This window comes from Drosophila novamexicana, unplaced genomic scaffold (assembly GCF_003285875.2).
Source record: "Drosophila novamexicana strain 15010-1031.04,08,12 unplaced genomic scaffold, DnovRS2.1 tig00000434-arrow-pilon, whole genome shotgun sequence".
Lineage (NCBI taxonomy): Eukaryota > Metazoa > Arthropoda > Insecta > Diptera > Drosophilidae > Drosophila > Drosophila novamexicana.
Window position 1 is genome coordinate 4,334,691 of NW_020824802.1, and position 21,384 is coordinate 4,356,074.

General features: G+C 37.1%; 1 protein-coding gene across 6 annotated transcripts in view; it reads left to right on the forward strand.

The window, feature by feature from the left end:
• Positions 1 to 21,384, forward strand: part of LOC115760416 (acetylcholine receptor subunit alpha-like) — a 405,819-nt gene that overhangs the window by 196,567 nt on the left and 187,868 nt on the right. The window lies entirely within an intron of this gene.

Genomic DNA, 21,384 nt, shown 5'->3' on the forward strand with positions numbered 1-21,384 from the left:
TTGTGTATTCTGAATTTAAATTCGTTGGCAATAAATGTTGGGTTATTAACTTGATTTATAGCTCTGGGGTATTAGCGGGGAGGTGGAAAAATAACTGACATTTATATAATATTCTAGAAGCAACATATCATGTTTGGTGACTCTAGCTCAATTTGCTCAAAAAACAGGATGTCGATATCGATTGCTTGGAAACGGAGTAAGTTATCGATTATCGGAAACAAACTCGATCTGCGCAGGCACTAGGAGCACCTACATCTAAAATTTCAAGTCTCTAGCTCTTACAGGTTCTGAGATCTTTGCGTTCATACATACCGACAGACGGACAGACAGATGGACATGGCTAGATCGACTCGGCTATTGATGCTGATCAAGAATATATACACTTAATGGGGTCGGAGATGCTTCCTTCTGCCCGTTAAATACATTTGAATTTTGCACAAATACAATATATATAAGAAAATATTTATATTTATCTTTATAAAAGGAAAAGAAGAAAAAACCAAATCATTTCCAAGTTGGGAAAAATTTGAACAGTTGCAATTGGACTTGTGCTTCAGGGTGCTATACAAAAACCAAGCGCAACAACAATGCGTTATGAAAATTGAGATAAAAACCGTTGTAGTTGAGTTTGTATTTCACAGCGACTAACAAAAAATCAAATGCATCGCTACGTTTCAAGAAGTTGTATAAATTCTTTCGTACAATGAGTTCAAACCACCTCACATTACACATTATAAAATTAAATTAATTATAGAACAAGTAAACTACTAATAACTATTCTACACCAATGACTTCAATATCAAGTTCGCCTCCACCTAACCTAAATGGACGCTGTCGATTCCAGACGCAATCTGATTTTTACCTCTCGGAACCGAACAAAAATGACGTCAAGTTTGGACCAGAGTTCAAAAAACTGCATGGCCACATGCGTTCTACTAGCTGTCCTGTTTATATGTTGTCTGGTTAGTGGCGTTTTTACATATTTAATGGGTGAAGGAATACAATCAGAACAACGCGAACCCATCCCCATCCTGTTTTTTTTTTAGCAATTTGGGTATATAATAAGAGCTAGAGCCACCAAACATGATCTGTTGCTTCTAGAACATTATAGATATTTCAAGTATCTTTCATTTCATACCTATCGCCACCTCCCCGATACCACCCTAGAGCTATAAATCAAGTTAATAACCCAACTTCTATTGCCAACCAATTTAAACCACAATTTAAATGCAATTGACTTTTTCGGAATACACAAATATTCTAGAAAATTTCATAATGATCGGTTAAGAAAAACCAAAGTTATATGCAACTGCGCAATTGAATGCGGCAGCAGCTTTAAGAATTTCTGTATACATGTACACACACACATTCATGCGCGTCTGCTTCGCATTCTAATAGCATGGTAATTGCATCTTTTTTTTGTAATGTTATTTTAGTTCCTTTTTTTATCATAATTACTTAATTGTTGGTGTGGCTGCTGAGTAGAGGCATAGCAAGTGGTGCGGTCTGTCGCGAGTTCGAGCCCTACCGGGGAAAGTATTATTATTTTTTTTTTTTTGCTGGTGTGGCTGTTGAGTAGAGTCGACAGTAAGTAATGCGGTCAGTTGCAATACGAGCCCTGCCAAGGGAACTTTTTTTATTAATTTATTTGGTGTTGGAATAAGAGGGTTCAGGGTATCCTCTAGTCGGGAGCTCCCGACTAGAACCTCTTACTTGTTTTTGTAATGTTATTTTAGTTCCTTTTTATCATGAGTACTGAATTGTTGGTGTGGCTGTTGAGTAGAGGCATAGCAAGTGGTGCGGTGAGTATTTGGTTACGGAACCAGTTTATTGGTTTTTCTGTTGTTTCAATGGTGTATGTAAGGGACTGCTCAATGTTAATTGTGGCGATATTTGAGTCTACCTCCGTATGTGAGTCGGAGTCGTTGCTTAAAGCGTTCAGGTTTTGGCGAGACAGAGCGTCAGCCACTTGATTTTGTTTACCTGGTTTGTAGATGATATTTGCATTGTGTTCGTCGTTAAATGATTTCCAACGCTTTATCTTAGCGTTAGGATTTTTATTTGATACCGCGAACGTTAGCGGCTGATGATCTGTGTAAATGTTTAAAGTCTTAACACCATACAGGTAGTTTTGTAAGTTCTTGAGGGCCCATACTATGGCCAAGAGTTCCCGTTCGTTCGTCGCAAGGTTTTGTTCATTGTTCCGTAGTGTACGGGAAATCATTGTGATTGGTCTGCCATCTTGGGTTAACACTTCCCTTAGGCCGTGTGCCGAAGCGTCTGCCGTTAAGTCGAATGGTCTTTTTAAATCTGGGTATACCAGAAGCACGTCTTCTGATGCCAATATGTCTTTTAGTGTGTTGAAGGCATGTAGCTGTGATAAGCTTAGATTAATCGGAACCTTCCTGGACTGTTTAGCTCTTATTTTGGCGTTGTCGCCTTTTAGAAGGTCCGTTGGCGGTCTTGCAATGGTGGCAAAGCCTTTTTTAAAACATCTTTAATAACTTGCTAACCCTAGAAATAATCTAAGGCCGAACAATGCTTTTGGTGGTCGGAACTCCTTTATGGCCTGAGTTTTGTCGGCCGATTGGTGGATTCCGCCTCTACATACGGTAAATCCCAAATATTCCACACACTTTTAGAAGACTTTGGACTTTTATTGGGAAACCCTCATGCCTGCGTCCCTAAGGCTTTTCAAGACCCACTCAATGTGCTTGATGTGGTCTTCTTGTTTGGCATGAACATTATTACGTCATCTACATAGACGTAACAAGTTTTCCCGGTTTGGTGCCAGAGGACGTCATCTATTGCTCTCTGGAAAATGCTAGGGGCGTTTTTTAGCCCAAATGGAAGCCTGTAAAATTCATACTTCCCATTGTTTACAGAGAGTGCAGTCTTTTCTCTGTCCCTTTCTGCCAATTCTATTTGGTGAAAACCCGATTTGAGGTCCAGAGTTGTGAAATACTGGGCCTCACCAATGTTTTCCAATATGGTCGAAATTGCTGGGATAGGGTCGTCGATTGTCTTTTTGATTTAACTTTCGAATATCAATTACCAGACGTTTCTTCCTGTCGCCTGACTCGTCGACAACTTTTTTATCGACGACCCATATTGGGTTGACATAGGGTAACTTTGAGGAATTATGCCGTCCGCCAGTAGTTGTTTAACTTCTGCATTGACAAATTCAGACACCCATTGGGTATGGGTATAATTTGGAATATACCGGTTCAGCGTCCCTTCGGGATGTGCCGATACTGTTTATGTTGTATGGTAGGGACGCATTAATGTCTGCGAAGGCTTTAGCCATTTGGTCAATCATTTCATTGAAGGTGGGTCTGACTGCGGCGGGAACATCCACGTCACTAATTTAGAAATGGTTCACTTGTTTGCATGTTGTGAACTCAATCAATCAAATCTTTTTGATCGTTAATCTGTTTTAGCGGATCAGGGCCAATTATGCCGTCGAAATCTTTAAATGATTCCAGTATGAACAAGTATGAGGTTCTAGTCGGGAGCTCCCGACTAGGAGATATCCTGAACCCTCTTCTTCCAACATTAAATACATAAGTTTTTTTTTTTTTTTTTACTGGTGTGGCTGTTGAGTAAAGTCGACAGCAAGTAATGCGGTCAGTTGCGGGTTCGAACCCTCCCAAGGGAACTTTTCTTTTTAATTTATTTGGTGTTGGAATAAGAAGGTTCACGGTATTCCTTAGTCGGGAGCTCCCAACTAGAACCTCTTACTTTTTTAATATATGTTTTGTTATTTTTGTTGATTTTTCTTTTTGCTTAGCTCGCTCAACACTATGTGCTGGGGTTTTATTTTTTAATACATGTTTTGTAGTTTTTGTTTTTTTCGTTTTGTTTATGTGTTGGGGCTTTATTTTTTTTTATACATTTTTTGTTGTTGCCACACACTCAACACTTTAATGTTGGGTTATTGCGTTTTATTGCGTTTTGTCACACAGCATTATTATTAAAAAAAAATTTGTCGCGGGAGCGATTATTTATTAAATTTTCCTTTCAGAATTTGTAATACTCGCGGCGTTAGCAGAAGCGATCACTATAATTGTGGAGTTTCCCAAACTGTTGGGCGCCAATTAGAATAAAACCGTTTAGTTATTATTGTTTATTCGGCAATCCGTCTGGATTGCTTCGTGGGTATGAGAAAACTGATTTTACAATGATATCTTAAGCTATAATGAAGCCGCGATGTTCCGGCAGCGGCATGGGCAGATAGCTAACTCTGGGCCTCGTGCCGTTCTTTAGCAGCCACTCAGCGCGCGCATGTGCGGAATCATATTTCTATGGGCTGGCCGTTGGCAGGCCGGCACTGCACTGTCAGCGTCTTCTGCAAGTGTCGCAGCATTGTTGCGACGGCATCTGGTTGCCCAATCGAACTAGCTGGTGATAAATTATACACACATACATCATGCGTTCTTGCATACAAAAATTCTTACACTTGGCGCTAACAGCCGCGTGGCTTGACAGTTCTTAGCCGGTTTTATTGTGCTTTAGAACATTCGTATATTCGCAAAATGGCAAAAAAAAGCTATCCAATTTTATGACTACTCTTTAAACCTAAGAGATATGGTCAATGGTAAATCAGGATTTATATATCGACTCTTATCGATTGGTTGGCATATAGCTCCCAAATAAAATTCTGATTCCACAATGGTCAATTTTCTTACATTTACAAACTTCACATTCAGTACTTCACAATGTCAGAAGTCGGTAATATTTGAATGATAAACATACCGCTTCTTTAAATAAAAAGCTGATCGGATAGATTTAATTACCTTATGATCCTTCCAATAGTTAAATAATAATGGACTCATAGTAGGTGCTCCATTTAATGGACTCTGCGAGATTGGCTCATATTTAAATATTAAAAACTTAGATATTAATTAAAACAAACAAGTAGTAGGTTTTAGTCGGTTTGTGGTAATAAAGAAAAATAAAAAAAGAAGTCGCAACTGAACGCTTTACTTGCTCTACTCTACTCACCACCAGACACGCCAGCTTAAAAAAGACAGTTCCCTCGGTAGAGCTTGAACTGGCAACAGACCGCGCTACTTATCGACGCCTCTACCCAACAACCACACCAATTATTAATTCTTAATGAGAAATTTAAATAACAGCACAGAAAACAATACAATCGCAATTGCAATGCTGTTCATGCTAATCAAGAATATATGTATATACCTTATGGGTTCGGAGATGCTTCTTTCTGCCTGTTACATACATTTTCACAAAATCATTATACCCTTTTTACCTATTTTCAGCAACAAAAACAGCAGTGAGTTTACTTAGTTGTTGATTGGGCATAAAAATGCAAAAAAAAAAAAATGATGAAAATAATCAGGGTATGATTTCAGTGACCTATTTACAATGGATTTTTAAATAATCGATTGCATACGGGGGAGTATGTTGAAGACTAATAGATCGTGTGGCGAATAGACCGAATTTGTATATTTTAAACAGCGACTTAAATTGCTTACAAAATATCGGTACCATTTGTATTTTCAACACTTTTTAATTCTTCTATAGGGGTAGCGCGAAAATGTAATCTGCCTTACCAAAATTCGAGTTATTAATATTATAAAATATTCTTACAGATTTGGTTTATTGGTGCTTGTAGCTTGGAAATTTTGGACAGAGTTAAGCTTCCGAAAATTAGCGACAATTATGTTATCTTTTTTTCGCTTTATAGAATTTAAAATTAATGCTACATGTTTGTATTAATTAAACAAATATATACTATTATCAATTTGGTGGAAAATTATCATTGTTCAATTTTAATTTATATTTCTTATAAACAATATTGTAAGTCAGCAATATGCGCAATATTTATAATTCGATACTCTTCCTGACATGCTTATACATTTACAAATTTTATATATTGCGTTTAATTTAGTCTCTGACTATTCTTTGTTATTAATGATACTGCACGAAAATTTTATTATTACATTTAAATATATGAACGTCTGTTAAAAAATTATTCATGTAGATGCCTCCAATACTTTATTAAGAATTACCCACGTAAACGTTCGAATATTCAAGCAGATGCCCCATATATTTTTTTTAAGAATTAAGAGCCTTAACTAAAATCCTAATTTCCGTGTAAACCATTTTTAAATCTAATTCTAGATATTTTAATCCTTAGATAAAAATTAAGCTTCTAAAAAATTCAAAACACAATAATGGATGACTAGTAAAAAAATCCTGATAGATTGACTATGGTTGTCGGTCTAAGGTGACATATATAACAAATAAGAGGTTCTAGTCGGGAGCTCCCGACTAGGGGATACCCTGAACCCTCTTCTTCCAACATCAAATGCATATATATATATTTTATATTAGAAGCTATATATATGTCAAGTTTGGTGACTCAAGCTCTTATTATTTACCAAAATTGCCCAAATAACAGGATATCGATATCGATTGCGGGAGCTAGGAGCATCTACATCTAAAATTTCAAGTCTCTTACTCTTATAGGTTCTGAGATCCTTGCGTTCATACATACTCACGGACGGACGGACGGACGGACGGACAGACAGACAGACGGACATGGCTAGATCGACTCGGCTATTGGTGCTGATCCAGAATATATATACTTTATGGGGTCGGAGATGCTTCCTTCTGCCTGTTACATACATTTGGATTTTGCACAAATACAATATACCCTTACACCCATTTTTAATGGGTTCAGGGTATAACAAGAGGTTCTAGTCGGGAGCTCCCGACTAGGGGATACCCTGAACCATCTTCTTCCAACATCAAATGTATATATATATTTTATTTTAGAAGCTATATGTCAATTTTGGTGACTCTAGCTCTTATTATATACCAAAATTGCCCAAAAAATAGGATATCGATATCGATTTTGATCGATTGCTTGGAAACGGAGCAAGTTATTGATTATCGGAAACAAACTCGATCTGCGCAGGAACTAGGAGCATCTACATCTAATTTCAAGTCTCTAGCTCTTATAGGTTCTGAGATCCTTGCGTTCATACATACTCACGGACGGACGGACAGACAGACGGGCATGGCTAGATCGACTCGGCTATTGATGCTGATCTAGAATATATATACTTTATGGGGTCGGAGATGCTTCCTTCTGCCTGTTACATACATTTGTCTTTCGCACAAATTCAATATACCCTTATACCCATTTTTAATGGGTTCAGGGTATAAAAATATGAGAAAGCGTGCCTTTCGTTAAACCAAGATATGTGGTTTCAGTGACCTCTTTTAATGTTGAGCATGTTGGATAATACAATGTGGTAATCTGTTACAATAATCGGCAAAAAAACGTGCTGCTCACATTTTTTGTGACTATAACTACTAACAAACAACATATAGATGAGACATCCAGTATAATTAACGTGGACATTCAAAATTGCTGACATCGAGACATTACTTGCTCAGCGAGCAAGGGAGTAAGAAATGCATATGATTTGCGTGGTAGAAAAGTATCGCAGTCTCTTATCTCGCTCCGACTTCAGCAAACTGCTTTGGCTTACTCGCAGTGCTCTCAATGCTCTCTCATTATGACTAGGCATCGATTAAATGTATGTGTGTGTATGTATGCGCACAAGCAACAATGCGAACAAGTTCAATTTTTCTCAGATGTCGGAGTCATTTCTTCCCTTTTGAAGGGACTAGTAATATGAAATAATAAAAGCGTTTGCCACGTCGATGCGAAATACTTGCATTTTAGGCTCTTTACTTTTGGTAAGGGTACCTTAGGGGTGGATTGTGTACATTTAGAATTTTTGGGCTTGATGAGAACTTGCACATATGAATAGCAGCATTTATGCGTTTGTGTGCCTGTTGGTTGCCTGCCTGTCCGATGCAAATTTGACAAGACTTGAAGGCCTGTCTTTTTGATGATTTCGAGATTGGATTGAATAAATTGAATGAAAAAGGACACATACACACACATACATTTTAACGAGCCCTAGACACAATAAAAGAGCATTGAGAGCGCCGACAGTACGCCAAAGCAGTTTCCTGTAGTGATGCCTTTCTATAGCAGAAATCATATAGATGCGAGTAAGTCAAAGCCAACGATATAAAAAGCAGCGATACTGTTTTACTACACAAATTATATGTATTTCTACTCTCTTGCTCGCTGAGAAAGTAAGCATGTCTCGTACCCGAGCAAAATGTGTACGCATGTGTTTTGTAATGTAACAGGCAAAAGGACTCATCTCCGACAAAATAAAGTATATAAATTCTTGATCAGCATCACTGGCTAAGTCAATCTAGCCATGTCCGTCTGTTCGTCTATGTACATACGCATGGATATTTGATCCAATAAGAGCTAGAGAATTGAAATTAGCTGTAGGTCCTCCTAGTGCATGCGCAGATCGAGCTTGTTTCGGATAACTGATAACTTACTCCGATTCCAAGCAATACATAAAAATCGATATCGGCATCCTGTGCTTTGAGCTAATTGGGTAAATATCAAGAGCTAGAATCACCAAACTTGATATGTTGCTTTCATTTTATACCTACCGCCGCCTCCCCGCTACCACTCCAGAGCTATAAATCAAGTAAATAACCCAACATATATTACCCACCAATAAAGCCACAATTTTAATGCATTTTACTTATTGAGAATACACAAATATTCTATGGTACAATAAGATATACTGTAGAAAATTTCATTTAGATCGATTAAGAAAAAACCAAAGTTATATTTTACTGCGCAATTGGATGGGGTGCAAATTCCAAGAATATCTATACACATGCGCGTCTGCCTTTATCAACAGCATTGCAATTGCGATTGTTTTATGTGCTGCTATTTAAACTCGTTTTTTTCTCAATAATACTTAATTATTGGTGTGGCTGTTGAGTATAGGCATAGCAAGTGGTGCAAGTTCGAGCCCTACCGGGGAAACTATTTTTGTATACCCTGAACCCATTAAAAATGGGTATAAGGGTATAATGTATTTGTGCGAAAGCCAAATGTATGTAACAGGCAAAAGGAAGCATGTCCGACCCCATAAAGTATATATATTCTAGATCAGCATCAACAGCCGAGTCGATCTAGCCATGCCCGTCTGTCTGTCCGTCCGTCCGTCCGTCCGTATGTATGAACGCAAGATGTAGATGCTCCTAGTTCCCGCGCAGATCGAGTTTGTTTCCGATAATCGATAACTTACTCCGTTTCCAAGCAATCGATAAAAATCGATATCGATATTCTGTTTTTTGGGCAATTTTGGTAAATAATAAGAGCTAGAGTCACCAAACTTGATATATAGCTTCTAAAATAGAATGTATATATGCATTTTGTTGGAAGAAGAGGGTTCAGGGTATCCCCTAGTCGGGAGCTCCCGACTAGAACCTCTTACTTGTTTTTTTTTGCTGATGTGGCTGTTGAGTAGAGTCGTCAGCAAGTAATGCGGTCAGTTTCGAGCTCGAACCCTGCCAAGGATACTTTTTTTTATTTATCTTTATTACTTCAAACGATCGCGTTGCGTGAACTGCATTTGGTGTTGGAATGAGAGGGTTCCGGGTATTCCCTAATCGGGAGCTTCCGACTAGAAACTCTTACTTGACACTACCAATTTTACAACTGCCACTAGACAACTCGTTGTCCATAAAAATTCGGCTTTAATTTTATTACCACGCCTCACTTGTAGCGACCAACTTTAGTTACTGCGTTCGAAAACTTACCTCATGCTTGCCTACCAAAATGTAAGAGGTCCTAAATCTAAGTTTCCTCTCTTTTCGTATTTTTGCTTGGCTTCTATTTTCATCTTATTGCTTTTACTGGGCATTAAAATCACTCTTCTCAGATTTTTTAATATTTTCTTTGAAATACACCATTTACTATCCTGTTCCCATTTTCCACCACTAAGCGCTATTAATACTAGGCAATTTTATAACTGCTAACAACTCTTAACGCAGAAAAAAGGTTTCCGGCATCTTCGGACAAGTTTGCAGATGACAGTGCCAATACTGTTCCAGATATAGCCGATCTGTTTTCAAACATATTTCAAATCCTAGAGAGGTCAAGCTGGATTCTAAATCCATTGATTACTGAAAGTTTGCTACCTTGCGATTTAAGTATAATCCAGACAGTAAAGTCACCCGGGCTTGATTGTATTCCCGCTTGTGTGCATATTTTAAAACATTTTGTGTTGTTTATAACCACTTTCTCCTTACCGACCATAAGGAAATACCGATGATTATTTCTCTTGTTTAAAAGTGGAGTAATTCTGATGTTGAAATTCTAAGCCGATGTTTATAAGCAATTCATCTTTTCCGACCATTTAAATTCCGCTATTCCTTAAGATTTTAAGTAAATCGTAACACATCAACTGCAACATTTATGCTATATACCATTTTATACTACTAATAAGACAGAATTGTATCTGTACAGAAACAATTTTTTTTGCTTTGCTTGTTTGTTTTTTATTTGTTTCGTAGCTGGGATCACGGACAGTTAGACGGACATGCATAGATTGACACGGCTATTGATGCTGATCAAGATTGAATGTATGTAATTTAAAGGGACAGAGATGCTTCCTTCTCCCTGTTACATACATTTGCACCAAAATATTATACCCTTTACACCCATTTTCAATGGGAAGCTAGAAGCTACATGTCAAGTTTGGTGACTCTAGCTTTTATTAATTACCAAAATTGCCAAAAAAACAGGACTTCGATATAGATTTTTGTCGATTACCTGGAAACGGGGAAAGTTATCGGTTATCGAAACAAACTCGATCTGCGCAGGCACTAGGAACACCTACTTCTAACATTTTATTCTCTAGCTCTTATAGGTTCTGATATCCTTGCGTTTATACATACGGAGACGGACATGGCTAGATCGACTTGGTCATTGATGCTGATCAAGAATATATATACTTTATGCTTCCATCTCCCCCCTTTCACACATTTTTAATGGGCTCAGGGTGAAAAATTGCAGAGCACGGATTAGAAATATTTTTGAATCTAAAAGAAACAAGTAAGAGGTTCTAGTCGGGAGCTCCCGACTAGAGGATACCCTGAACCCTCTTATTCCAACACCAAATAAATTAATAAAAAAAAGTTCCCTTGGCAGGGCTCGAATTTGCAACTGACCGCATTACTTACTGTCGACTCTACTCAACAGCCACACCAGCAAAAAAAAAAAATAATAATAATAATACTTTCCCCGGTAGGGCTCGAACTCGCGACAGAACGCACCACTTGCTATACCTCTACTCAGCAGCCACACCAACAATTAAGTACTTATGATAAAAACAGGAACTAAAATAACATTACAAAAAAAAAGATGCAATTACCATGCTATTAGAATGCGAAGCAGACGCGCATGAATGTGTGTGTGTACATGTATACAGAAATTCTTAAAGCTGCTGCCCCATTCAATTGCGCAGTTGCATATAACTTTGGTTTTTATTAACCGATCTTTATGAAATTTTCTACAGTATATCTTATTGTACCATAGAATACTTGTGTATTCTGAAAAAATCAATTGCATTTAAATTGTGGCTTAAATTGGTTGGCAATAAAAGCTGGGTTATTAACTTGATTTATAGCTCTGTGGTGGTAGCGGGGAGGTAGCGATAGGTATGAAATGAAAGATACTTGAAATATCTATAATATTCTAGAAGCAACATATCATGTTTGGTGGCTCTAGCTCTTATTATTTACCCAATTTGGTAAAAAAAAACAGGATATCGATATCAATTTTTATAGATTGCTTGGAAACTAGGTAAGTTATCGATTATCGGAAACACACGGAAACACACGATCTGCGGGGGAGCTAGGAGCATCTACATCTATTTCAAGTCTCTAGCTATTATAGGTTCTGAGATCCTTGCGTTCATACATACGGACGAACGGACGGACAGACAGATGGACATGGCTAGATCGACTCGGCTATTGATGCTGATATATATATATATACTTTATGGGGTCGGAGATGCTTCCTTCTGCCTGTTACATACATTTGGATTTTGCACAAATACAATATACCCTTATACCCATTTTAAATGGGTTCAGGGTATAAAAATTTAATTGATGCAGAAATGAAACTATGAATTTATTCGTAAAAATATTGTGCCTCTTAAAAGAAAAATCAGCTGGATTTCTGCTCGTCGGAACATATCGCCTCTAAAAGTAGCTGACGAAGAGGCCTGTGTGCTTGACTTCGTGCATCGGTTTCGGGACAATGAATGTTATTAACGGCGCAACTCGAGACTTGGAGCAAACGATACGACTTGTGGTTATTTCAACATCAGCACCTTTAAGGAGCACCACTCTGGGAAACGATACATGCCGAATGTTGCGAAAGCTGCTGCATAGCTCCCTCCAGGTCGTATCACGTGCAATCGCAAAGCTTTCATCCCAAGTTAATTTGTCCTTACAATGCTTTTGAAGAAAGATCTCTTCTTTAGTAATGGTCCCAAAAGTTCAAGCAGATAATAAAACCGGGCAACAATAGACAGGACTGAGTGCCTGTAGGGCTTAACAGTGGAATCTTGAAGAGAAAATGAAAATAGCAACGGGTCGACCGCTGGATCCCATACAAGACCGAGGCCCTTGGTGACATCGTTTCCATCGAACTTCAAGTATGTTTCTCTATCTTCATAATCTATTCCATTGAGGACTTCTTTGTGACTGGAACACCACTTTCGAATCTTGAAGTTTCCACGAGACAATATCCCGGACGTCTGACGAATTTTCTCTTTGCCTTCAGCAACCTAGTTAGCTCCAGATATGAATTCGTCAACACAGAGCTCCTGCGTGATGGCATCCGATTCAATTAGAAATGCGTCACGCTCATCAAAGGCCAACTGGTGCATTGCGCGAATGGACTGAAATGATGCTTATTGGGTCCCGTATGTTACTGCATCCAATTTATGGATTTTGATGCCCTCCTGAGGCGAGTCCCTTCACAGGATGCACTGGAAGTAAATATCAGGCCAAGTCACTCGGACACAGCGATACATTTTGCAAATGTGAAATTTCAGAGCAATAAGAATGTGAAACAAGTTATGCTGAGCGATGGGTCCTGTCATCTGTGCATCATTAAGATAATCTCTAGATTCAGTCGTTGCTGAGCCACTAAGTACTCGCTGGATGGTAAGCGGGAGAAGTTATTGGCAAAGTGTTGTTCGCATTTTAACTCTTCCTTGGTGGCCTTTACCACAGGCTCTTCCAAGCTTTCAACTTCCCAAACACGCCGAACTAATACTACTACTGACCGCGTTTGATGCCCCTTCCTTAGACAGTTATAACAAAGGGCCAGTTTCTCGACTTCCTCATGCCGAAGGTATGGAGACAAATTTCCGAATTTATTACATGTGTAGATCCCGTGACCAGATGCATCACAAAAACTGCAGCCATTTTGATTTGTTTCAGCTACAAGCACTCTTTTTTGCTGTGGTTGGTATTATGCTTGGATTTGCCCACCTGAGAATTGGTAATGTTTATCTACGCCTTACCAGAAATGTTAGAAGCTCATCGGATGTCGGAAAGTTCACGCCGTTTTGAAGCCGACTCCTCTTGAGCCCAAGAATCTCATTGATATGTGCCTGGAAAACAAGACGTTTGTTACTTAATTTTGTTTTTAGAGTATCCAGACCCACACTATAATTGGTACCGGAAAACTCCAACGAACGAACCGAATCCAACGTAGGGTCGGACAAACATGAGCGGAGATGCTGCAGCTTTTCAATATTAGACAGCTCGGTATCCGCGCCTACCGAAATTCGTATATTCAGTATAACCGGAAAACGTTGGTTATTTGAGCAAGCAGATTCTATTGGCCACGATCACGGTTAGGTTTTCCGAATTCTCAGGACGAACGAAGGTTGAATGGGATGGAGCGTTAGATTGGTGTCGCTCAATATTAACGCGTTCTCGTTAGAATCATCGCGTAATTTGCTGCCAATTTCATCGACATTTAGCTTCTCTAGCGAGTTATGCGCGGCATTAAAGGCAGACTTAGTTTGTTTAATTAGCAATAGGCGCACTTCTAAGTCGACGGCACAAGAGGCATTAATTTTCTCCTCAGATAACTCCATTTTAATACCCTTGGCTCGCTCGAACAATGCAACCGCCTTGCGTTTAAGAAAAGGCGACCAGTTTGCCTGCACATTACTTGTGTTCTCGCCTCGCATCATATGTATGTATATATTCCCCAAGTTCTAAAACAGAACACTAAAACTGATTAGTTGGAGAACGGTAAGCACACAAAACGCGACGAATTGTGCAGCTGCTTATGTATGTACAAGCGTATGTATATAAGCTGAGCCGGCGAATGACCGCACAAAAGGGAGAGCGCAAAAGTCAACTAGCGGCGTCTATGTATGTACATATATGCGATTTGTGGGAGCTGTAAATTTTTAGCTCACACATGCGTTTTGCAATTGCCTAAGTTACGATAATTATGTTGCAATTAAATAATGACAATTTTAATTTTGCAATAGATTTAATTTGCTGATATGCATTACAACTACGCCGGGGCTTCCAAATGTTGAGGTGCTAATATTTTTTAGCAACTGTTTTGGAAACCATTGCCAAGAACTAAAGTAAATTTGTGCTTTTCACAACAACACGTTATAATTATGTTTATTTATCGAGTTTAAATTATTTATTTAGCTGTAGCTCAGAACAATTTCTTCGCTTCGCCTAGATCAACTTCGCTTCGCCTAGATCAACAACTCAAGACAAGTGCAAAAGAGGCTTGCCAAGCTTGCTTACAACTAACAGCTGAGATACTAAAGATCTCTTTAAGATCTCTTTTTATGATTGCATGAATATAAGCTTATGCTCATTCGATGCGTACATATTCATATGGATCCTCGCTTAGTTCCACTTCCACACAGAAAAAATAGAAACAAAACTATGAGAAGTGCATAGGTATATAATGTAAGATACGTCACATAGGGGAGCAGATTTAATGTTAAAATAAGAGCAGACGTGTATGCTTCTTTATATGCACAGTTTTATCAACATCGCACTACTATATATGTATATATATATATATCATTATATATATATATATATATATATATATATATTATATATATCATTAGTATGCCAAAATATGGCAAATATTATGTTTTCCAAGATATTTTCATTATACTCTGCATTTACGAGGGGTTCACGGGTATTAAATCTTAGGCGTGCCGAAGTGATCTTTACTTTCTCGTTAGGATTACCGGAGGACAAAGGGTGGCATTGTTGTAATAATTATAATTTGCTTTCTAATCTTATCTTCCATTGCATTAATTTCATTAACAGAAACACGTGTCGACTCTTCATAACTTCTATATGAACAGTGCACTGTTTTATTAGGCTTGTACAGACTCTAATCCAAATAACCAATGAAACGATAAGTTGAAAGCCGTGCATTTTCGTGTCCTGAAAAAAAATTATAATAATTTGCATCTTGGTTTTGTGTAATATACGTTTTGTTTATGGTTGGTGTAAACGTAATTCTTTCTTATAACTAGAGCAAGTTTAGAAAATTGTTGTCTTTTTCATTTTAGTTTTGTGTAATATCCGTCTTGATTATGGTTGATTATGGTTATGCGAATTGTTGTCTTTTACATTTTAAGAGGTTAAGCCCCCTCCTCCAAAATTGACCAAAACTATACATACACCACTTCCACAATAGTTAATATACCTCAGGGAAGTAAGTATATGTATGTGCATTGACGATTTATTGAAAAAAAAGTAGATAAAACCAATGAAATTTTTTAAACTTTATTTTGATATTGTTATGAACAAAAAACAAATGGGTCTAATTATAACAACTTAAGACAAAACAAAACAAAAAACAAATGAAGTAATTTTTTTTCTGTTTATCTTAATAGCTTATACTAATGTTTGCCCTTTTAGTTACTTTATGGTATCGAACTGCCAACCACTCTTTGTAAGCTTTGTTGGAAAGTATTGGACTTCAATTGGGCTTAGATCCGGGCTGAGCACCGACTGTTCCAAGAATAGTATTTTTCTTTCCGATAGAATGTCTTTAATTTTGGGGCGTTGTCTTGCTGAATGATTGAATCATCTCCGTAGAAATCACCTGCCAACTCAATTAGCTCAGCAATCAAAAGTCCTACATACATATATAGTATGTCCGCACTTGCTCTTGCTGGTATGAAGTAAATCAAAAACGTTCCAGCATATCCAAAAGCCGCCCAATCATCAGTGAACTGCCACCATGATTCCGGTTATGTCGAGTAGTTTTTTAAATCGCACCAATACTTATGGCCGTCTGGACCAACCAAATTGAACTTTTCTCGTCCGGAAAAATACATTTTGGAACTCATGGTTCGAAAATTTATATTTTTCGGGGAAAGCCAAGAGGCCACATATGTGACGTTTCATTAGGTACAGGCTTGGGTACGGGCTGGGAAGCAAATGAAACGTTTTTTGGTTTCCACTAAAACTTAATGGACTGTTCTTCTAGATATGTTAAGATATAAATACCAAGACATTTCCGACCGCAAGTCGTGAAATTTCTTGTTAATACTGCTCATTTATAAAGGTCGATCTACCGCAGTGCTTAATATTACTGTAGTTTTCGGAATTCTGAAAAATGTTGGAAATCATACTTCTATGTCCATTTACTCTTTTAGCGATTTCTGGAATTGTGGTGCTAGCTTCCTGCAAGCCCCTTATCAAACGTCGCTTCGTCAGTATTAACTTAGTGGAAAGTATATTGTCGCAGTTGTTTCCTACTGTTAAAAATGTTTTTATTATTGAACAGTTGCACATGTAATTATTTCCTACGAAAAACGAAGCAGCACACAAAGAATCTAGTTGCTTCCCTACTAGAAAATATCCTGAAACCTCTTCTACCAACACTAAGTTATTGATTGTCGGCCACAAGGCGGACCTAAATTCAAAATTTTAAGGCGTCTGACGAGTGCCCTTCTTTTTTATGATTTCGATTTTGAATTGATGAATGAATGGTGACCCCTTATTACCTGCAGCAGCCGGTTAGGCCAAAGGGTCAACTTTTGACAAGCACCTGCAATTGCATATGTAGGTCAAGTGACTGATCACTTGAACGATTTTATGACCAGCGGAAATTAGTTCCAAAATTATTATCTTTAAATATACCAAATACAAAATAAGGATCGATTTTATATTTATAGTATTCATAACAGATCATATTAAGCCTTTTTATTCAATTTATTCGATTTTTTCTTTTGCGACTATGATCTGTCCATTCAGCCACATTAAGCGCCCGAAATACAGAAATCACAAAAATTTCCAATCTTTTCAAATTTGCAAGGGACAGGCAACCAACAGGCATACAAGCGCATAAATTGTTTTATTCATTTAAAAAATATGCAAGTATGCGTGATAGCACTAACCATACAATGTATAGACATACCAAATGGCACTTCTTATCGAAACAAGAAAAATCGATACGAGGCGACCCCAATGGTACCTGCGACCATTTTAGTGTGCCCAGACAGAGTAAGACGGTTGATAGTGGCAGCCGAACGCCGGCCTCAAAAGCCGAACGTTCAGTATGAAGCCGCATCTCGCTCAGCGCACAACGTCGCGGCTGATGATGCGTTTTCTTAATATATGTATGTATGTCATTTTTAAATCCTTACAGTCTAAAAAACATATGTGTGTATGCATGTGCCTCGCTCATTGAAATCCCGAAAACTTCAATCTTGTCAAATTTGCATCGAACAGGCAGGCAACCAACAGGCACACAAATGCTTTTATAATTCCATCCATATAGGAAAGTGTTTAAGTGTGTGGGCTTGGCCCGCCCAAAAAGTATTCATGCACCCATGCCAACGTTCAGGTAGCCTTACCATCAATAAGCATGAAAATAAAGCAATTTTGCACGTGAACAGGCCAAACCCTTAAATAATTTCATATAGCTGTCGCAAAAATTAAACATTTTTAATTTTTTGTCTTTTCTTAGATTTTATATTTTAAGCAAAATATGTCCCCACAGTAAACAAAAAAATTAAAGTTTATACTTTATTATAAATATTTCATAAGGGTCATTTAAGTTTTTATTAAATAACAAGTAAGAGGTTCTAGTCGGGAGCTCCCGACTAGGGGATACCCTGAACCCTCTTATTCCAACACCAAATAAATTAATAAAAAAAAGTTCCCTTGGCAGTGCTCGAATTTGCAACTGACCGCATTGCATTACTTACTGTCGACTCTACTCAACAGCCACACCAGCAAAAAACAAAAAATAATAATACTTTCCCCGGTAGGGCTCGAACTCGCGACAGAACGCACCACTTGCTATACCTCTACTCAGCAGCCACACCAACAATTAAGTACTTGTGATAAAAAAAAGGAACCAAAATAACATTACAAAAAAAAGATGCAATCACCATGCTATTACAATGCGAAGCAGACGCGCATGTATGTGTGTGTGTACATGTATACAGAAATTCTTAAAGCTGCTGCCCCATTCAATTGCGCAGTTGCATAAAGCTTTGGTTTTTCTTAACCGATCTTTATGAAATTTTCTACAGTATATCTTATTGTTTCATAGAATATTTGTGAACTCTGAAAAAGACAATTGCATTTAAATTGTGGTTTAAATTGGTTGGCAATAAAAGTTGAGTTATTAACTTGATTTATAGTTCTGTGGTGGTAGCGGGGAGGTGGCGATAGGTACTAAATGAAAGATACTTGAAATATCTATAATATTCTAGAAGCAACAGATCATGTTTGGTGGCTCTAGCTCTTATTATTTACCCAATTTGATAAAAAAGAACAGGATGTCGATATCGATTTTTATCGATTGCTTGGAAACGGAGTAAGTTATCGATTATCGGAAACAAACTCGATCTGCGCGGGAACTAGGAGCATCTACATCTAAAATTTCAAGACTCTAGCTCTTATAGGTTCTGAGATCCTTGCGTTCATACATACGGACGGACGGACGGACGGACGGACGGACGGACAGACAGACGGACATGGCTAGATCGACTCGGCTATTGATGCTGATCAAGAATATATATACTTTATGGGGTCGGAGATGCTTCCTTCTGCCTGTTACATACATTTGGATTTTGCACAAATACAATATACCCTTGTACCCATTTTTAATGGGTTCAGGGTATAAAAATAGATCAGATTCTTTTCATTATGCCTGACTGGACAAAGAAGTACATGATACAGCATGTGTATGCCTTTTGCTACCACAGGCACAAAAGGCATACAATTGATGAAAAAACCTTGGCTCGCGACAAACGCCGTGATCTTCTTGTGCGCACAACCACACAACATATGTATGTGTGTAGATATCGGGGTTTTGTGGGAAGCTATGCAGGGAGAAAGAGATGCACACAAGTGCTCAAAGCAATGAATGAGAGCGAGGCACACCTGAACCTGCATACACACATATGTATGTTAATTAAAAAGTAACATACATATATTGTGAAAAGGCATCAGACGCAGCGACGTTGTGTGCTGAGCGAGTGCGGCTTCAAACTGAAGGTTCGCCTTTAGAGGCCGGCCGGCTTCCACTCTCAGTCTTACGCTCTCTGGGCATAACAAAATGGTCGCAGGTATCCATGGGGCTCAATCGTTTGAATTTATCGTGCTTCAATTATTCGGCTGTTTGAAGTATCTATGCATTCTATTTTTAGTGTTATAAGGGTATTTTATTACTTACTAATGTTGGGGATAATTCCGCTATAATCTTAAAGATATATCTTATTGTTTTTTAGGTGCGCCTAGGCTTTGTGATCTAATGCATGCAACGCGAAAATTATTGGTGTTTCTTAAGAACTGTTTTTAGCCTCATGTGAATCATAATCGCTTATATACATTGTCGTTTTTTTTTTTAAGTTTATTTTGCTTTAACTTAAGTATTTTTATAAGAAAAAATTTAAAAATGAGAATAAAAAACGGTACGAAAATGAGCAGATGTAAACATAAAAAAATTCGAAATGACATGTGCATGTACACCAAGACTGCATGCCGTGATTGAAGATATTTATTTTAAGTTCATTTAATGAATTAAACATGAATAGTTTATATATCCTCAACAAAGACATTATTTTTTATACAAATTTGGTTAATTACTGTAACGGAATGCATTTGTTTTTGTTTTTGAAACGAGTTATATTGACTTAAGTTGCATCGACTAATGCATTGTCGTTGTATAATGGAATAGTAAAGTTAATATGAAGATAATCCAAATTAAACTTTAATGTAATAATTTCAAACTAAAATGTAGTTAACAAATTATCAAGTAACTTTGCATTATTAGTCAAACGCTATTCGATTAGTAGTTTATTTAAATAGATAAAAAATATTTTGACCCATATTTTTAAATTATATAGAAAAATATTTCATATTGGTATGTTTCTTTTAAATGGCCCTATAACTCATATTCATACATACTACGTAAACCCCACGTCATAAATATTTTGACATTCCTGTCACTTTTTTCTAATTTTTTTTCGATCTATGCAGCAAATTAATTGAAAAAATGTAGTATATTGAGGAGTTATAAAAAATTATATACTATATTATAAAACGAGCAGTCAACATTCCCAATGTATTTGGTTTATTCTTTTTAATTAAAATTTAAAACTCGAGAATTTTCCTGACATTACTATTTTGAATTTACTTTGTTTTGCATTTTAATAAGGCTCAATATTATTTGCTATTACATTAATAGCAAATAATTATTTGCTATTACATTGAATTCTGAGCTTTCGGACTTCTATTCACCTTAGCCTCTGATAGAATGGTTGTTAATAACTTGCCCTTATGACAAGTATTATTATTTATTTGGAAAACAAATATTTCTCCAATAAATATATCGGCAGAGGAAAATGTGAGATCATATAAATCCTTAACTATTGATATTGGTTAATGCGAACGTCGATGGGATAGGATCCCAGAACAGAACACTTTCCACTCTATTTTATCTCTATCTTTATTTACGGATTTCCTTATCATTAATTAAACAAAACCCATATTTTAATTATTGTTGAACAAAATTACTCAAGAACGCTTTTTTTAATAATAAAAAAAATTATATCATTGATTAAACATTTACGAATTTCTAATTCGATTGCCACAAAAAAAGTCAGTATAGCCAATAATCCAAATCTACATTTTTTTTGCTTTGGCTCTTTTTAAAATTTTTTCACGATCAGCAGGACAGGTGTGTAATCTAAAGTTTTCTACCCGATCGAAGCAAATTGAGTTCTTTTTATGTTTTTTAATTTAATAGTTTAACGAAGGAAATAATATTCCTTGGGTATATTTACAAATACTCTATTTAATTTCTGTCTCAGTATTCGTAAATTTGTTTTGCCTAATTGAGAAGTTTTACCTTTAATATAATATATAATGATATCGAAGTAGTAACGCATCGAACCTTGGCTAAAA